Here is a 19,213-nt window from a genome sequence, read left to right as displayed (position 1 = left end):
TGAGATGGCATTGGTACATGCCACCTCGATGGGATTGAATTGGAATCCCCTGGTATGCTTTCAACTCCACCACGTGGGGCAAGTCAGCCTGAGCATGTCCCAAATTATACATCTCTTCCCTCTCCCATTCCCACTCCCATGTTCAACAGGGATCACATTTCAGTTAATTTTCAACACTTAAGAATAACTGTGCATCAATTACAGAACTAAATCAGTCATATTAAGTAGAACAGATGAAAAAAACTACTAAGAGGTATAATGTATTAAGTTTTTCATTAACAGTCAGGACTATGCTGATCTAGCCACCGCTTCCCATACTGTCCACCTCACTCCAACAGGTTTCCCTCTTGGTGTTCAGTCAGTCGTCACCGATCAGGGAGAACATATGGTATTTGTCCCTTTGGGACTGGCTTATTTCACTCAGCATGATGTGTTCCAGATTCCTCCATTTTGTTGCAAATGACTGGATTTCGTTGCTTCTTACTGCGGTATAGTATTCTAAAGAGTATATATCCCATAATTTCTTTATCCAGTCTATCGTTGATGGGCATTTAGGTTGGTTCCAGGTCTTAGCTATTGTGAATTGAGCTGCAATAAACATTAGGGTGCAGACCTCTTTTTTGTTTGCCAATTTAAATTCCTTTGGGTAAATTCCAAGGAGTGGGATGGCTGGGTCGAACGGTATGGTTATCTTCAGGTTTCTGAGGAATCTCCAGACTGACTTCCATAGTGGCTTGACCAGTTTGCATTCCCACCAACAGTGGGCTAGTGTCCCTTTTTCCCCACATCCTCGCCAGCATCTGTTGTTGGTAGATTTCTGCATGTGAGCCATTCTAACCGGGGTGAGGTGAAACCTCATTGTGGCTTTGATTTGCATTTCCCTGATTGCTAATGACCTTGAACATTTTTTCATGTGCCTGTTGGCCATTTGGATTTCCTCTTTTGAAAAATGTCTATTGAGGTCCTTGGCCCATCTCTTAAGTGGGTTGTTGGTTTTGTTTTTGTGGAGTTTCTTGATCTCTTTGTAGATTCTGGTTATTAACCCTTTATCTGTTGCATAGTTTGCAAATATTTTTTCCCATTCTGTTGGCTGTCTCTTCACTCTCCTGACTGTTTCTTTTGCAGTACAGAAACTTCTCAATTTGATGCAATCCCAATAGTTGATTTTGGCTTTGACTGCCTGTGCCTCCCGGGTCTTTTCCAGAAAGTCTATGCCTGTGCCAATATCTTGAAGGGTTTCTCCAATGTTCTCTAGTAACTTGATGGTGTCAGGTCGTAGATTTAGGTCTTTAATCCATGTTGAGTGGATTTTTGTGTAAGGTGTAAGGTAGGGGTCTTGCTTCATGCTTCTGCACGTGGAAATCCAATTTTCCCAGCACCATTTATTGAATAGACTGTCCTTGCTCCAGGAATTAGTTTTAGATCCTTGATCAAATATAAGTTGGCTGTAGATGTTTGGGTTGATTTCTGGTGTTTCAATTCTGTTCCATTGGTCTATCCATCTGTTTCTGTACCAGTACCATGCTGTTTTGATTACAACTGCCCTGTAGTATGTCCTGAAATCTGGTATTGTGATGCCTCCGGCTTTGTTTTTGTTGTACAAGATTGCTTTAGCTATTCGAGGTCTCTTGTGCCTCCATATAAATTTCAGCACCATTTTTTCCAGATCTGAGAAGAAGGTCTTTGGTATCTTGATTGGTATTGCATTGAATCTGTAAATTGCTTTTGGGAGAATGGACATTTTGATGATGTTGATTCTTCCAATCCATGAGCATGGAAGATTTTTCCATTTCTTGGTATCCTCTTCTATTTCTTTCTTTAAGGTTTTGTAATTTTCATCGTAGAGATCTTTAACGTCCTTGGTTAAGTTTATTCCAAGGTATTTGATTGTTTTTGTAGCTATTGTGAATGGGATTGATCTTAGAAGTTCTTCCTCAGCCATGGTATTGTCTGTGTATACAAAGGCTGTTGATTTTTGTGCATTGATTTTATACCCTGCCACTTTACCAAACTCTTCTATGAGTTCCAATAGTCTCTTAGTAGAGTTCTTTGGGTCCCCTAAATACAGAATCATGTCATCTGCAAAGAGGGATAGTTTGAGTTCTTCCTTCCCAATTTGTATCCCTTTAATTTCTTTTTCTTGCCTAATAGCTCTGGCTAGAACCTCCAGAACTATATTGAATAGCAGTGGTGAGAGTGGACATCCCTGTCTGGTACCAGATCTCAGTGGAAATGCTTCCAACTTTTCCCCATTCAATAGGATGTTGGCTGTGGGTTTTTCATAGATTGCTTTGATTGTATTGAGGAATGTTCCTTCCAAACCCAGTTTGCTTAGAGTTTTCATCATGAACGGGTGTTGTATTTTATCAAATGCTTTCTCGGCATCTATTGAGATAATCATATGGTTTTTCTTCTGCAGTCTGTTAATGTGGTGTATCACATTGATTGTCTTGCGCACATTAAACCATCCCTGCATACCAGGGATAAATCCCACTTGGTCTGGGTGGATGATCTTTCTGATGTGTTGTTGCATTCTATTGGCGAGAATTTTATTGAGGATTTTTGCATCTATGTTCATCAGGGATATTGGTCTGTAATTCTCTTTCAGTGCTGCATCTTTCTCTGGCTTAGGGATTAAGGTGATGCTGGCTTCATAGAAAGAATTTGGGAGGATTCCCTCTTCTTCGATTGTTCTGAATAGTTTGAGAAGAATTGGAGTTAGTTCTTCTTTAAATGTCTGGTAGAATTCAGCAGTGAATCCATCTGGTCCTGGGCTTTTCTTTGTTGGGAGGGCCTTAATTACTGTTTCAATTTCTGTCTCAGTTATGGGTCTGTTTAGGTTTTCGATGTCTTCCTGGTTCAATTTAGGCAGGTTGCATGTGTCCAGGAATCTATCCATTTCTGATAGGTTTCCCTGTTTGCTGGCATACAAGTCCTTGTAGTAATTTCTGATGATTCTTTTTATTTCTGTGGTGTCTGTTGTTACATTTCCTTTTTCATCTCTGATTTTATTGATTTGGGTCTTTTCTCTTCTTTTTTTAGTTAGTTGAGACAATGGGGTGTCAATTTTGTTTATTTTTTCAAAAAACCAGCTCCTCGTTTGGCTGATTTTTTGTAATGTTTTTCTTGATTCAATCCTGTTGATTTCTTCTCTGATTTTAATTATTTCTCTTCTCCTACTAGATTTGGGTCTGGTTTGCTGTAGGTTTTCTAGATCCTTGAGGTGAATTGAAAGCTCATCTAGTTGGTGCCTTTCCAATTTCTTGATGTAGGCACCTATTGATATAAACTTGCCTCTTAACACTGCTTTTAATGCGTCCCATAAGTTTTGGTATGTTGTGCTGTTATCCTCATTTACTTCCAGAAAGTTTTTGATTTCTCTTTTGATTTCTTCTATGACCCATTGTTCATTCAGGAGCATGTTGTTCAATCTCCATGTGTTTGCGTATGCTCTAGGGATTCCTGAGTTGCTGATTTCCAACTTCATTCCTTTATGGTCTGAGAAGCTGCATGATATGATTCTAATTCTTTTGAATTTGCTGAGACTTGCTTTATGGCCTAGTATGTGGTCAATCCTAGAGAAGGTTCCATGTACTGCTGAGAAGAATGTAAACTCTTTAGCTGTTGGATTGAATGTTCTGTATATATCTGTTAGATCCATTTGGGCTATAGTGTCGTTTAAATCTACTGTATCCTTGTTGATCTTCTGTCCTATTGATCTATCTATTTCTGAGAGTGGAGTATTGAAGTCCCCCAGTACTATTGTATTGGGGTCTAAGTCTCCCTTTAAGTCCGTTAATAAATCTTTTAGATAAACTGGTGCCCTGTAGTTAGGTGCATATACATTGATAATTGTTATATCTTCCTGTTGAATTGATCCCTTAATCATGATATAGTGTCCCTCTTTGTCTCTCTTAACAGTTTTTGTGTTAAAGTTTATGTTGTCCGATATTAAGATGGCTACACCTGCTCTTTTTTCATTTCTGTTGGCATGGTATATCTTTTTCCAGCCTTTCATTTTCAGTCTGTATGGATCTTTGTTGGAAAGATGTGTTTCTTGTAAGCAGCAAATAGATGGGTTTTGTTCCTTAACCCAATCAGCCAATCGGTGTCTTTTAACTGGACAGTTCAGGCCATTCACGTTCAAAGTGACTAATGATAATTGGTAACTTTGCCCTGCCATTTGCCAAAGATAAGTTCTAATATATGCTTTGAATTCCCTGTGATCTTTTGCTGTGAGGTTTCCTTCCTTGGTTTCCTTCCTTTACCTTCTTTCATATTGATGACTGTGTTTCTGTGTTTCTGTGTGTAACACATCTTTAAGCATCTTTTGCAGGGCTGGACGAGTGGCAACAAATTCTTTCAATTTCTGTTTGCAATGAAAAGTCTTTATTTCACCTTCATTCACAAATGATAGCTTTGCAGGATATAATATTCTGGGCTGGCAGTTGTTCTCTCTTAGTACCTGGGCTATATCTCGCCATTCCCTCCTAGCTTCTAGAGTTTCTGATGAGAAGTCAGCTGTGAGTCTGATTGGAGATCCTCTGAGAGTAATCTGACGTTTCTCTCTTGCACATTTTAGGATCTTTTCTTTATGTTTCACTGTGGAGAGTTTAATTACAACGTGTCGTGGTGAGGATCTCTTTTGGTCGTGTTTATTAGGGGTTCTGTGAGCTTCCTGTACTAGGATTTCTCTGTCCTTCTCCAAACCTGGGAAATTTTCTGCTAATATCTCACTAAAAAGGCCTTCTAATCCTTTCTCCCTCTCCATGCCTTCAGGAACTCCTAGAACCCGAATGTTGGGTTTTTTAATAGTATCCTGAAGATTCCCGACAATATGTTTTAGATTTCTAATTTCCTCTTCTTTTCTTTGGTCTGACTGTATCCTTTCCTGTTCTCTGTCTTCTAAGTCCGATATTCTCTCTTCTGCTTCACCCATTCTGTTTGTAAGGCTCTCTATTGTGTTTTTCATTTGATCTATTGAATTCTTCACTTCAGTCACTATCACAGTTTCCTGTTGTACTAGTTGTTTTGTTTCATTTTGATTCCTCCTTAATATTTCATTTTCACGAGAGAGATTTTCTATCTTGTCCATTAAGGATTTGTGTAGTTCAAGAATTTGTTTTTGAGAACTTCTTAATGTTCTTATCAATTTTTTGAGATCTGCTTCTTGCATTTCTTCTATGTCATCATCCTCATAATCTTGAATTGGGGTGTCTTTTTCATTTGAGGGTGTCATGGTGACTTCCTTGTTTTTATTACCTCGGTTTTTGCGTTTGTTATTTGGCATATTGGAGATATTTGGTTTCTTCACTGTGGTGCTTTTTCTTGTTATACTATGACTCTAGATTAAGTGGACTATCTGTTTTTGATGGAGCCTTAGGGCTTGAGATGGGTGTGGCCTGAGAGCTCTGTTTGGTGTGCCAAAGGTGACACTCCCAGGTTAGGCGTGGTAAATCTCTCTCTCTCTTTCTTTCTTTTTTTTTTTTTTTTTAATTCAAAAGGGAAGTAATTCCGCACAGCTGAACGAAGTTGGAGGTAGTTAGCAGGCAAATGATATACCCACAGGAGCCAGAGATCAGAAGCTCTTTCCCAAGGACCACACAGGGAATCTGTTCGGCCCTCAGAGTGGGCTCAAATTCTCCTTCAGTCTCCCACTGGGTTGCCAAAGTTACGGAATTGTAGCATCTCTGGAGAGTGCTCACGTGAATTCCGTGAGTTCTCTCCCCCACCGTCTCTTTTTTCACAGTCTCAGTTCAGTAGCACCACAAATTTACTAGGTCCTAATCTCCTGTTAATTCGCCCCGCCCAGAGTCAGGTTTTTCTGCTAGGCTCAGGGCCGGTGCAGACCTGAGGTCGCTCTGCTTATGACGTATGTCCAAGATGGCGCCTGCTCTTTGTCTTGCTCGCCCTTGAGAGGTGAGAGGAGAGAGAGAAACCCGTGTCCGTACCAGTCACCCTTTTTTTTTTTTCTCTCTCTCTCTCTTCCAGCTAGCCTGGCGAACTTCCCCCCACTGGGGGTCGTTCCCTCTAGTCTCCTCTCTCTGCTTGCCTGCCGGTGTCTCGGGCTATTGAGGTTCGGCTCACCTCGCGTTCCAGCGCTGGTGTGTTGAGTCTGCCGCTGGTGTCCCGAACTGTGGGCTCCCACGCTCTCCACGCAGGTCCGCTGTGAGTCAGGCGTTCCGGAAGAGTTTCTTCTGCTGTTTCCTCCCCTACTCTTCCTTGAACCTGCAGTATCTCCACTTTTATTAAACTATCTCTCCCCAGACTATCAGTGTGCTCCCTTCCTATTCCGCCATCTTGCCGCTACCCCTATTTATTTCCATTATGCTGTGGTAAGTGCTTTGCCTTTGCCCTTAGCTTTGACTGTCATGTTCACAAGGTTATTGCAGATCCAGGCTTCGTATCCTCGCATTGCAGCACCCATAGGGAGAGAAATGCAGAACTTTTTCTATTTTGTGTCTTATTGGAGAAGACCGCCATATATAAGTATCACCAGCACATTTCCTACCAAAGACTACATTTTCATGCCCTAGCTACAAGGAAGGCCAGGGTAGTGTCTGATGTTTTTCAGTTTGTCAGAGGCAGGAGCCTTTGCCTAAGGAAGATGTAGGCTGGCATGACTGTTAATAGGCAACCACTGGAGTCCTAAGAAGCACATGTGATTAAATAAAAGTATTTCTGTTGCACGTTAATGTGATTCTGCAATGTTCTGAGCGCCTCTGGCATGCAAAGCAATGCCAACATGGTGCCCTAAAACTACTACACAGGATGGCCGGCGCCGCGGCTCACTAGGCTAATCCTCCGCCTAGCAGCGCTGGCACACCGGGTTCTAGTCCAGGTCGGGGCGCCGGATTCTGTCCCGGTTGCCCCTCTTCCAGGCCAGCCCTCTGCTGTGGCCAGGGAGTGCAGTGGAGGATGGCCCAGGTGCTTGGGCCCTGCACCCCATGGGAGACCAGGAAAAGCACCTGGCTCCTGGCTCCTGCCACCGGATCGGCACGGTGTGCCGGCCGCAGCGCGCCAGCCGCGGCGGCCATTGGAGGGTGAACCAACGGCAAAGGAAGACCTTTCTCTCTGTCTCTCTCTCTCACTGTCCACTCTGGCTGTCCAAAAAAAAAAAAAAAAAAAAAAAAAACAAAAAAAAAACAAAAACTACTACACAGGAGTACACAGGAGTACACAGGAGTAGGGAAGCCTCCAAGTAATCCATGGTAGAGTGTACATGCTTGTACCAGAAAAGGTCAAGATATGCAGAAAAGAATCCAGGACTCGGAGTCAGAACTGAGGATGTAGTCTTGGCCCTGCACCCACCCAGCCTGACACCTGTACGATTAACCCACATTTAAAACGTTAGTGTTGGGGCTGGCGTTGCAGTGCAATGGTTTAAACCACTGCCTGCGATGCCAGCATCCCATACGAGCATTTGTTCAAATCCTGGCTGCCCCACTTCTGATCCAGCTGCCTGCTAATGCATCCGGGAAGGCAGAGGAAGATGCCTCATTTCTTGAGCCCCTGCTACCTATATGGGAGACCCAGATAGGTTTCCTGGCTCCTGGTTTCAGCCTGGCCAAGCCTTGGCCATTGCAGCCATTTGGGGAGTGAACCAGCAGATGGAAGATTCTCTCTCTCTGTAATCCTGCCTTCCAAATTTTTTAAAAAAATTGTTTTAAAATTTGAATCATCTGTGAAATAAAAATGTTTGTTTACTTGAAGTGATTTCTCCTTATTCCAATAAGACCTCAATTTTCTTTCATTGCATTCATCCTGGTGGGTCTGTTTCCCACTCTACCTCGAGCAAAGGGCAGCCAGAGAATCCCAATGCAGCAAATCAAAGCCTCTCCCAGACATCTGAATCTGAGGCAAGTGACCCAAATATTGAAAGTGGCTGAAGTTTTCAAATCTAGGGGGCAGTGCTCAGTAGGACTGCTAGTTCCCCTCCCTAGATCCCTGAAGAATTCTTTTTAATTGTTTTTTAAACTTTTATTTATTTGAAAGTCAGAGTTAAACAGAGAGAGGAGACAGACACAGAGAGAGAGAGAATCTTCCATCTGATGGTTCACTCTTCAATTGGCCACAACCGCTGGAGCTGCACCTATCCAAAGCCAGGAGCTTCTTCTGGGTCTCCCACATGGGTGCAGGGGCCCAAGGACTTGGCCCATCTTCTACTGCTTTCCCAGGCATAGCAGAGAGCTGGATCGGAAGTGGAGCAGCTGGGTCTCGAATTGGCGCCTATATGGGTTGCTGGCGCTTCAAGTCAGGGTGCTACAGCGCTGGCCCCCCAGAATAATTCTTGACTATTGACCTTTCTGGAGCTTACTTGTTCAACTCTCATTTTGTGTGATACTGATAACTTCCTCCTTTTTATGTCTTTCCTAAAATTTTCTAGAATTCAGATCTGTCATGTAAGAACTCTAACCAATATATGAAGATAATACTTTCCTTATCCTGTCCACCATCCAGGGTTTTTTTTTTTTTTTTTCAGGCAAAACTAAATTATTCATGTGGAAGTACTTTGAAAACTCAACTGCACAAATTCACTTTTTTTTTATTAAGAAAAGTCTCATGCTTTCTATAATTTTCTATGAAGTTAGTCCTCTTATTATAGCAGTACTTTCTTAAATAAAATCTTATAACTACATACCAAAAATGTGTTAATGCACATCTATTTTACTAGTCAGCAAAAGGGGTATGCCAGCAGCCATCCTCAGCCCATCTAAAATAAATAGTAATATAGTACAACTGAGAAATGTTTGTTAGACTAAAATATTAGAAAGTATTTTTATAGTAAAAAAATAAAAAATCCAAGCCAGTGGTTCTCAAAGCGCGATTTGGGGACACCTGGAGTCCTCAAAACTCAGAGTTTCATGAGGTCAAAACTAATTTTGGAGGGTCAGTGTTTTGGCACAGTGGGTTAAGTTGCTGCTTGAGATGCAGGCATCCCACTTTAGAGTGCTCCCTTGAGTCTCTGCTACTCTGTTTCCAACCCAGCTTTCTGCTAATGTGCCTGGAAAAGCGGTGGAAGATGGTTCAAGTACCTGGGCCCCTACTGCTCATGTGGGAGATAAGAAACGAGTCCTAGGGGCCAGCGCTGTAGAGTAGCATGTAAAGCCACTGCCACAGTGCCAGGATCCCACGTGGGCACTGATTTGAGTCCCAGCTGCTCCACTTCCAGTCCAGCTCTCTGCTGTGGCCTGGAAAAGCAGAAGATGGCCCAAGTCCTTGGGCTCCTGCACCCCCATGGGAGACCTGAAAGAAGCTCCTGGCTCCTGGCTTTGGTTCGGCCCAGCTCCTGCTGTTGCAGCCATTTGGAGGGTGAACCAATGGATGGAAGATCTCTGTCTCTCTCTCTCTCTCTCTCTCTCTCTCTCTCTCTCTCTGTGTCTCTTTCTTTCTGTGTCTCTCTCTGTCTCTCTCTCTCTGTCTCTCTGTCTCTCTCTGTAACTCTTTCAAATAAATAATCTTTAAAAAACAAAAAGAATAGAGTTTGAGCCTCCTTGGCTTTAGCCTGGCCCAGTCCTGGCTGTTGGGGCCATTTGGGGAGTGAACCAGCAGATGGAAGATCTCTCTCCTCACCTCTCCCTCTGTCATTCTGACTTTCAAATAAGTAAAATACATTTCTTAGAAAAACACCCTCTTTTTGTTGTTGTACTAAGACAGGATTTTCCTTGTTCATTTTATTCTCTCCTAAGCACACGGTAGTTTTCCAGTCTCTATAAATGGAATGTCATTCTGATGGCTCATGCATGCTTGTACGGTCAGATGCTTTCTAGAATTTTCTAAGGTTTGTTTTCAGTACTTTTTTATGTTCTTACTCGCTGGCTTGTTGTCCCCACCAAAATCTCATGTTATCATTCAATCAATGATTATTTTGAAATCTCAAAAGTTTTCCTTGAGCTTAAGTAGAAACACAAGAAATATATGCTCTTGCCTTGTTTTGCAATAATCTTTACATTTTTCCAAAAATTTGTTATATAATTATTATTTAAAACTCATCTTTGAATTCAATGTTATATTCTAAAAAAAGGAATTTCATTTGTAATCATATTTAAAGAGATTGTTGACTTTAAAAAGGGAGATTTGAAGAGGCATTTTTTTCAACCTACAGATGCTTCATCTATATCTGAAAATGCTGAACAAGATGAAACTGACATGTTAGAGTTTTCTGACTCATTTAAAGGAGGAAGCTACTCCAAAAAAGCCTGGGTAAAACTCTAAATAAGAAGCAACGGTATGATAAAATCCATCTTTCCTTTGGCTCTGGAGATGACAATTTACTCTTTGTGTCTTATGCAACAGAAGAGCTTTGAATAGTACTGTGGTACCAGTTATAGTGAGGTATCATTTAAGATCAATCACTTACAGATAAAGAAAGTGGAATTGAACATTTTAAACAAGGACATGATGAGCTCTTCAAATGCCAAAAAACATTGTTAACAGCTTTTCAAATTAGAAAGGATAAATCCGTTAAAATGCCTTACAGAGTACACGGCATCTCCTGGAAAGGCCCACATAACTTAGAAATGAAAGCTCTGTGTAGTTGGCATGGCTGCACGCCTGCCAGATGAAGTTAATAAAAGAAATCATGATATGCCACTAATGATACAGTAAGACTTTCTTACTTACACAACAGCTAAATCCATTAACGTGTTTGCTCTCTTACACTCCCATTCCATGGAAAGCATTTAAGTTTCTTTTCATAAAAATATCCTCACTGGTGGGTGTGTTGCTCAGGGGCTATGTTACTGCCTGGGACACCTGCAGCCATGTTCAAATGCCTGGCTTGAGTTGTGACTTCACCACTTCTGATCCAGCTGCCTGTTAATGCACACCCCAGGAAGCTGTGGTGATGGCTCCAGTACTTGGGTCCTTACCACCCACATGGAACACTTGGATGAATTCCGGGCTCCAGACTTTGGCCCAGCTGTAATTTTTGGCAGCATTTGGGTAGTGAGCCAGTGGATGGAAGATCTGTCAGTCTGTCTCTTTCTCTTTCAAATAAAATGAAATATTAAAAATATTTTCATTGTAAAAGGTAAAATAGATGAATGAAACAACATATGTTTTTGAGTTGTCTCTTAGAGGCTGCCCTTGTGATTAGAAATATTAACTTCTATTACTCCAATTTGAATTAATGCCATTTTAGTTTCAGTAGTTTACTGGATTCTGTCCCGGTTGCTCCTCTTCCAGTCCAGCTCTCTGCTGTGGCCCAGGAGTGCAGTGCAGGATGGCCCAGGTGCTTGGGCCCTGCACCCACATGGGAGACCAGGAGGAGGCACCTGGCTCCTGGCTTCAGATTGGCGCAGCACACCCGCCATAGCGGCCAGGGGGGGTGAACCAATGGAAGGAAGACCTTTCTCTGTCTCTCTAAAAAAAAAATAATAATAAATTAAAAAACCCTTATTCCTACATATCTCCATTGAAATTGGAAAATTTGAATGTCCTTATTCTATATCATTTGAAATGTGTATGCAATATTCCATTGTGAGTTATTTTTCTACTGAAAAGATTTGATCATGAAATTGCAGAAGCTTTTTTTCTTTAGGTGAAAGTCACAACATATTTAATTAATTATTTTAAGGAGAACAATTCAGTGGCATTTAGTACATTCACAATGTTGTGCAAACACCACCTCTGTCAAGTTCATAACATTTTTAAAACCCTAAAAGGAGCCTCTCCTCGGCACCATGGCCGCCCTCAGACCCCTGGTGAAGCCCAAGATCGTCAAAAAGAGGACCAAGAAGTTCATCCGCCACCAGTCGGACCGCTATGTCAAGATTAAGCGTAACTGGCGGAAACCCAGAGGTATTGACAACAGGGTGCGGAGAAGATTCAAGGGCCAGATCTTGATGCCCAACATTGGCTACGGGAGCAACAAGAAGACCAAGCACATGCTGCTCAGCGGCTTCCGGAAGTTCCTGGTCCACAATGTCAAGGAGCTGGAGGTGCTGCTGATGTGCAACAAATCCTACTGTGCAGAGATTGCTCACAACGTCTCCTCCAAGAACCGCAAAGCCATTGTGGAGAGAGCGGCCCAGCTGGCCATCAGGGTCACCAACCCCAACGCCAGGCTGCGCAGTGAAGAAAATGAGTAGGCGGCTCGGGTGCGCATTTTATTTGTGTTTAAATAAAACCTTGAAAACCGGAAAAAAAAAAAAGACCTAAAAGGAAACTCTTTTTTTTTTTTTTTTTTTGACAGGCAGAGTGGACAGTGAGAGAGAGAGACAGAGAGAAAGGTCTTCCTTTTGCCGTTGGTTCACCCTCCAATGGCCGCCCCGGCCAGCGCGCTGCGGCCAGCGCACCGCGCTGATCTGATGGCAGGAGCCAGGTACTTCTCCTGGTCTCCCATGGGGTGCGGGGCCCAAGCACTTGGGCCATCCTCCACTGCACTCCCGGGCCACAGCAGAGAGCTGGCCTGGAAGAGGGGCAACGGGGACAGAATCCGGCGCCCTGACCGGGACTAGAACCCGGTGTGTCGGCGCCGCAAGGCGGAGGATTAGCCTAGTGAGCTGCGGCGCCGACCAGGAAACTCTTCATTAAGCAGTTCTTCACTGTCGTATTCCATTTCGGGTGCCATAACAGAGCATCAAAGCTTACAAACCACAGAAAGTCATTCCTCACGGTTCTGGAAGCTGGGAAGTCCAAGATCAAGGCTGGCCTCCAGGTTCACATACAGCCATTCTCCCCGTTCTCATTCGGTGGAAGAGGCAAGAGTTACTTTGGGGCTTCTTTCATAAAGGAACAAATCCTCACGACTGAATCACTCCACAAAAGCCTGTCTCCTGATACCATCACCTCGTGGTTGGAGTTTGAATACACAGATTTCTCAAGGGACACAGACATTCAGACCGTAGCTCTCTCAAATACGTAATAGCAACAGCTCTGCCAGCATTGCATGACAGCGCACTTCCACCTTGAGTAGTACACTTTTAAGATACTTAATTTTTAAAATCTAATTAGAAGATAAAGGAATCTGTCTTAAATTACCTTTCTTTGGTTACTAGTAATGTATTTTAACTGAATTTGGTCATCCTCATATTGTCTTTTAAGATCATCTTAAAAATCATTAGTAACATTGTGAAAAATACGGTTTTCAAGACCCCTGGTGCTGACCTCCAAGACTTCCAGTCCATTGTCAGCCACGTCCTCCGTCTCCATCACCTTGGAGCTTTGTTGGCTTCTCGCTCAGATTGAGACCCATAAATCTGATGACACTGCTTCCCCCCTGGCCCCTAGGCAGACTGTCTTCTCTCCTGTCTCCCTGATCCCACTGGGCCTGAGGGCGGGCGGGGTATCCTGTTTGCTTCCAGATCCCTGGTCCCGTCTCCTACTTTAACGTCCCAGCTTTGGAGCTTGCACGTCAGACTATGCCATGCACTCACCACTCCTAGTGCAGGTGTCTTATGATCCCAAGTAACTCCTCTAACTTCTCTGAAGAGGTTGGGCCTGAATAATTCCACCCTTTCCAACTCCTCTCCTGCCCTTCAGTGCAGGCACTCTGTGTTCTGACCCCTTTTCCTCCAATGCTCTCTCTTCAAAACATAACTTTTTAAGATTTATTTTATTTACTTGAAAGAGTTACAGAGAAAGAGGTCTTTTATCTGCTGGTTCACTCCCCAAAAGGTCACAACGGCTAGGGCTGGACTAGGCCAAAGTCAGGAGCTTCATGCAGGTCTCCCATGTGGGCACAAGGGCCCAGCCACTTGGGCCACCCTCTGCTGCTTTCCCACGCACATTAGCAGGGAGTTGGATAGGAAGTGCAGCACCTGGAACTTGAAACGGCACCTGTATTTGAAGCTCGTGTTGCAGGCAGCAGCTTTCCCCACTACACAACCAAGCTGTCCCCTTAAAACCTATTTTGACTGCCTCTTCTCACAGTGTATACCTTGCCTGTCTTCCTTGGTCCCTTACTAGGGAACTCCAGTCAGACTTTCTACTGTCATAACTGATTTTTTGGCTCAGGGCTTTCTCTGGCCAATAGAGCTTACCCTTTCATTCACACATAAGGCAGAAAATGCGACGAGAATTAACCGCTAACTTGTAAGCAGCCTTTGACCAAATATTGGCAGGAGCCAGTCTATAAATATTCCAGTGCCCCCACTTTTGAGTAGAATCACTTGGGAACACATGCTACATTGCTTCTAAGAATTCCCCATGGTAGTACTCTCCAGTTGACTTCAGATCCTTCTTAGTCAGCTTTTCGTGATTTTAAAGAGATTTACTTATTTTTATGTGGAGGCAGAGTTACAGAGACAGATAGCAGGGAGCTGGATTTGAAGTGGAGCAGCCACTTGAACCTGTGCCATGTGGGATCCTGGCATCGTGGGCAGCGGCTTAACTCACTATGCCACAGTGTCAGCTACAGCCCTTCAAGTACCCAAGGGGAGCAACTTAGAAGGGAAGGAGGTTTATTTGGTTTCTAGTTTGGAGGTTCACAGTCCAGGATGGGCAGCCCATGGGGTCAGGCACCTGGGGAGGCCCAAGGATGACGAAGGGATGACCGCATGATGAAGCAGGAAGCAGAGACACACCAGCCACACCCGAGCTTCTACAGTCAGCCTTCTCAGGAGAACTGCTTTCCAAGGGTAAAGCCCCAGTAACCCACGGGCTTCTCGCAAGGCTCACTTCTCAGATACCAACATTAGATCAAGCCCCCACTGCGAGTCCATCAACCATTAAGACTTTGGTGTTTAAAGATTTATTTTAGGGGACAGTGTTGTGGCAAAGTAGGATAATTTTCTGCCTGTGGTGCCGTTACCCCATAGGGGCAGCAGTTTGTATTTCAGCTGATCCTCTTCCAATTCAGCTCTCTGCTATGGTCTGAGAAAGCAGTGGGAGATGGCCCAAGCATTTGGGCCCCTGCACCCACGTGGAAGACCCAGAAGAAGTCCCATGGCCCCTGCTTTTGGATCAGCTCAGCTCCCTCCATTGCAGCCATTTGGGGAGTGAACCAGCAGCTGGCAGTCCTTTGTCTCTCTCCCTCTCTGTAACTCTACCTCTCAAATAAATAAAATCTTTTTTTATTTTTATTTATTTTATTTTATTATTTTATTTTTTGACAGGCAGAGTGTACAGTGAGAGAGAGAGACAGAGAGAAAGGTCTTCCTTTGCCATTGGTTCACCCTCCAATGGCCGCCGTGGCCGGCGCACTGCTGCCGGCGCACTGGGCTGATCCGATGGCAGGAGCCAGGAGCCAGGTGCTTTTTCTGGTCTCCCATGGGGTGCAGGGCCAAAGCACCTGAGCCATCCTCACTGCACTCCCTGGCCACAGCAGAGAGCTGGCCTGGAAGAGGGGCAACCGGGACAGAATCCAGCGCCCCGACTGGGACTAGAACCTGGTGTGCTGGCGCCACTAGGCAGAGGATTAGCCTAGTGAGCCACGGCGCCGGCCAAATAAATAAAATCTTAAAAAAAGATTTAATTAATTTATTTAAAAGGCAGACTTACACAAAGCAAGAGACAGAGAGAGAGAGAATGAATATCTCTGATTTTCTGATTCACTCCCCAAATGGTCATAATGGCCATGGCTGAGCCAGACAAAAGCCAGGAGCCAGGAGCTTCTTTCGGGTCTCTCACAAGGGTACAGGGGCCCAAGCATTTGCGCTATCTTCCACTGCTCTCCCAGACCATTAGCAGGCAGTTGGGTCACAAGTAGAGCAGCCAGGACTGGAATTGGCAGCCATATGAAATGCTGGCACTGCAGGCCGTGGCTTTACCCCCTATGCCACAGCGCTGGCAAGTTAAGTACCCAAGACTTTGGTGTTTAAATGTCTACATGGGGTTGACATTGTGGTATAGTAGGTAAAGCTGCCACCCCATCCACTTTCAATCCTGTTCCCTGATAATGAGCCTGGGAAAGCAGCAGAGGATGGTCCATGTAGTTGGGCCCCTGCATTCATGTGGGAGACCCAGAAGAAGCTCCTGGATCTACCTCAGCTGTTGCAGCCATTTCAAAAGTGAACCAGTGAATGGAAGCTCTCTGTCTCTTCTTTTGTGCCAAGAGAGGGTGATAAGAGGAGCTACAGAACTGTTAGATAAAACAGACATGTCAGATTGGCTCTAATGTGGAAAGCTTTTTGGAAGCCCCCCACTAGGATGGGTTGTGGCTGTGCAGAATGGAGTGATCATGATTGCAATGGTGCTGGGGAAATCAACTACAAAGGCCACCATATTTTGTATTAAGTGAACAATCATGTATCTTGTTTTGTTCAATTTTAGTTTTTAAGAATCTTAAAATGTCTGGTTCACAATTTTTTAGAGTTTCTGAGCTGGTAGCTTAGTGCTGCGAGTCCCAGAAATGACTGCTCGTTGGATTCACCTGAAGATTTTTTTTTTGAAGATTTATTTATTTGAAAGAGTTACACACAGAGAGAAGGAGATAGAGAAGAGAGAGAGAGAGAGGTCTTTCATCCACTGGTTCACTCCCCAGTTGGCCTCAACGGCCAGAGCTGCGCTGATCCAAAGCCGGGAACCAGGAGCTTCTTCTGGGTCTCCCACATGGGTGCAGGGGCCCAAGAACTTGGGCCATCTTCTACTGCGTTCCCAGGCCATAGCAGAGAGCTGGATTGGAAATGGACCAGCCAGGACACAAAGCAGCACCCACATGGATGCCGGCACTACAGGCGGAGGCTTTATGTGCTACACCACAGCACCAGCCCCCAACTGAAGAACTTTAAGGAAAAAACACAACACTGAAACACTGAGACCCCCCCCCCCCCACCTCCCCGGCCAGCCCCAGGTTGCTGAGTTCCAGATCTGGGCCAGGGCCTAGGGATCTGTGTTGTAAAAAGACTTGTCAAGGTTTGGCAATCACTTCTCTAGAGACCACCTAGTTCAGTCATCTTTTTTGCACACAAAAGATTGAAACTTGAAAGGGTTAAGCCATCCAGGTATTCCTACCACATTTGCAGGGTGGTAAGCAGGTACAGTGGCACATATCATCTGGTTCCCAGTGCTAAAGCTTTCTCTGGTGACTGAGAGTCATCCTTGGAAGATCTCAATAAGGGATTCAGTGCAAGACACACACACACACCCTCTCACATTTTGCCCCTTCTCTTACACAGGACAAAGTAAATGGAATCTGCTTGATTGCTTAATTTGCGGAATCTGTTTAGAAAGACTCGCATTAAGGAAGGTTTCATTTTAATCAGAGCAATCATGATTTTTTTTTTTCTGCAGGAGAGAGAGAAAGAGATGTAGACAGGATAAAGAGAAATGATGTTACTTTTATCTATAGAAAAGAATTTCAGCAGCTTTCTCTTAAAATTATTTTTAAACATTGTCATCTACTTGAAAGACAGAGAAAGAGAAAGAAAGAGAAAGAGAAAGAAAGAGAAAGAGAGAGAGAAAGAGAAAGAGAGAAAGAGAAAGAGAGAGAAAGAGAAAGAGAGAAAGAGAAAGAGAGAGAGAAAGAGAGAGAAAGAGACACACAGAGAGAGAGAGAGAGAGAGAGAACGAGTGCTTTAACCTGCTGGTTCACTCCCCAAAGCCCTTAATAGCCACGGCTGGGCCAGGCAGAAGCCATGAGCCTGAAACCCATCTGCTGTGTCCAGAGTATGCATTAGTAGGAAGCTGGATCTGAAGCTGAGTAGCCTGGACTTGAACCAGACGCTATGATATAGGATAAGGAGTCCCAAGTTATGGCTTAACTTGCTGTGCCATAATGCCTGCCCCCAGCTTCATTTTAGTTCCTTAAGAAAGTAACAAGATTCTGCCAGCTTAAAAAAGTCTCATAATCGGTTACCCAATTGTCATGCTTTATTGTGCAAATATTTCTAATTTTTTAACCCCCCTAAACCTTTGCAGAGTTTGAGGAATTCTATAAACCTTATGGTACCTACATTTTTTTTATTTTAAAATTCCTTTTCCTTCACAATAAAAAATTGTTTAAACTCATCAAAATCACTTTGATTTTACACCTACAGCCAGGATCCTAACATTTCGATTTTCGACACTTATAAATGCTTTAATAGATACATGGACAGTAATTTGGTTTGACTTAAATGTAATAATTGGGCCCATTTATCTAGGCTGACAAGATTTCACTTCCTAATGATCTTTTATTGTAAATTTATTTGATTTTCTTTAATATATTATCTCATTTCTCATCGCCTTTCTTTTTGAAAAGAGTATGAATAATTTTCTATGGAATTATGAAGACTTGGCTTTAAGCTGACAGCTGAGAAGCAGTGAATATCTCCACTCTTTTAAACAATTTATATAGTTAGATAACAAAGTCTAAAGAAGGAGGAACATTAGCTTATCAAGAAGTTATTTGAAAAGACACAAATGATTATACTTTTAGGAGCTCCTGTTTCATTTACAAGAATGAGAACTGAGATAATCAAGTCATCCTGACTCCAGTTCTATATTTTCAACTACCTGCTTGAGCTCTGTCTCAATGTCACACATTTAATTCACACTCATCATTTAGTCGTAAAAACCAAACTTACGGCGGGAGGTCTTTGGCACAGAGGTTAATCTCCAGCATGGGCATTTGCATCCTCTCAGAGTGCCTGAATTTGAGTCCTGGTTCCACTCATTGAGCTTCCTGCTAATGTGCACCCTGGGAGGCAGCAGGTGTTGGCTTACATATGTGAGTCTTGGCCACACACGTGGGAGTCCCAGATTAAATTCAGCTCCTGCCTTCAACCCTGGCTATTCTAAGTCATTTGGGGAGTGAACCGGAGGATGGGAGACCTCTCTCTCCCTCTGCCTTTCAACTAAAATAAATAATATAAAATCCAAACTTGCCTTCTTTTCTTGAAGATGGTTCCTCCTCCAGTGTTTTTATTTTCATTAGTCATCTCACTGTCCACTCTGAATAGCTGCTCTATTATGATGTCTTGACTTCTCTCCCTTTCAAATAGCTCTCACAACTGTGCCCACTTCTCCAATCTTTTGACTGTGTCTACATGATTCCTGTTTGGGCAACCACTACATTCCTCAAACTGGCTTCTATGCCTCTAGTTTCTCCCCAAATCATCCACCATCTGTGCAGGCGCACGAGTGATTCTCGTGGAAACATCAATCCGACTTAACTCCCTTTCTGTATTCTCCAATGGTTCTCTGTTGCCTGCAGAATTAAGGGCACAGGTGAAGTCCTTCAGACCCTGATTTTAGCCACGTTATCCAATTATCCAATTCATCTTCCCCTTTGCCTCTCCTCCTCTCACAAACTCCCTTACATCTTTTTTTTTTTTTTTAAAGATTTGTT

At 43.5% G+C, this 19,213-nt stretch overlaps 1 protein-coding gene and 1 pseudogene across 2 annotated transcripts in view; one reads left to right on the top strand and one right to left on the bottom strand.

The window, feature by feature from the left end:
• NRBF2 (nuclear receptor binding factor 2) overlaps positions 1-18,595 on the bottom strand; it is a 115,774-nt gene extending 97,179 nt beyond the window's left edge. The window contains exon 1 of the mRNA XM_089314104.1: positions 18,450-18,595. The gene's annotated coding sequence lies outside the window, so the exon portion shown is untranslated. The remainder of the gene's footprint in view (positions 1-18,449) is intronic.
• LOC100351091 (large ribosomal subunit protein eL32 pseudogene) lies at positions 11,666-12,139 on the top strand (annotated as a pseudogene). Its single transcript, XR_016221626.1, has one exon. The product of XR_016221626.1 is annotated as a large ribosomal subunit protein eL32 pseudogene (transcript).
• Positions 18,596-19,213: the final 618 nt, after the last annotated feature.

This window comes from Oryctolagus cuniculus, chromosome 15 (assembly GCF_051225735.1).
Source record: "Oryctolagus cuniculus isolate XC-2025 breed Fujian yellow rabbit chromosome 15, ASM5122573v1, whole genome shotgun sequence".
Lineage (NCBI taxonomy): Eukaryota > Metazoa > Chordata > Mammalia > Lagomorpha > Leporidae > Oryctolagus > Oryctolagus cuniculus.
Note: the sequence above shows the minus strand (reverse complement) of the source record. Positions and strands in the feature narration are given on the sequence as shown.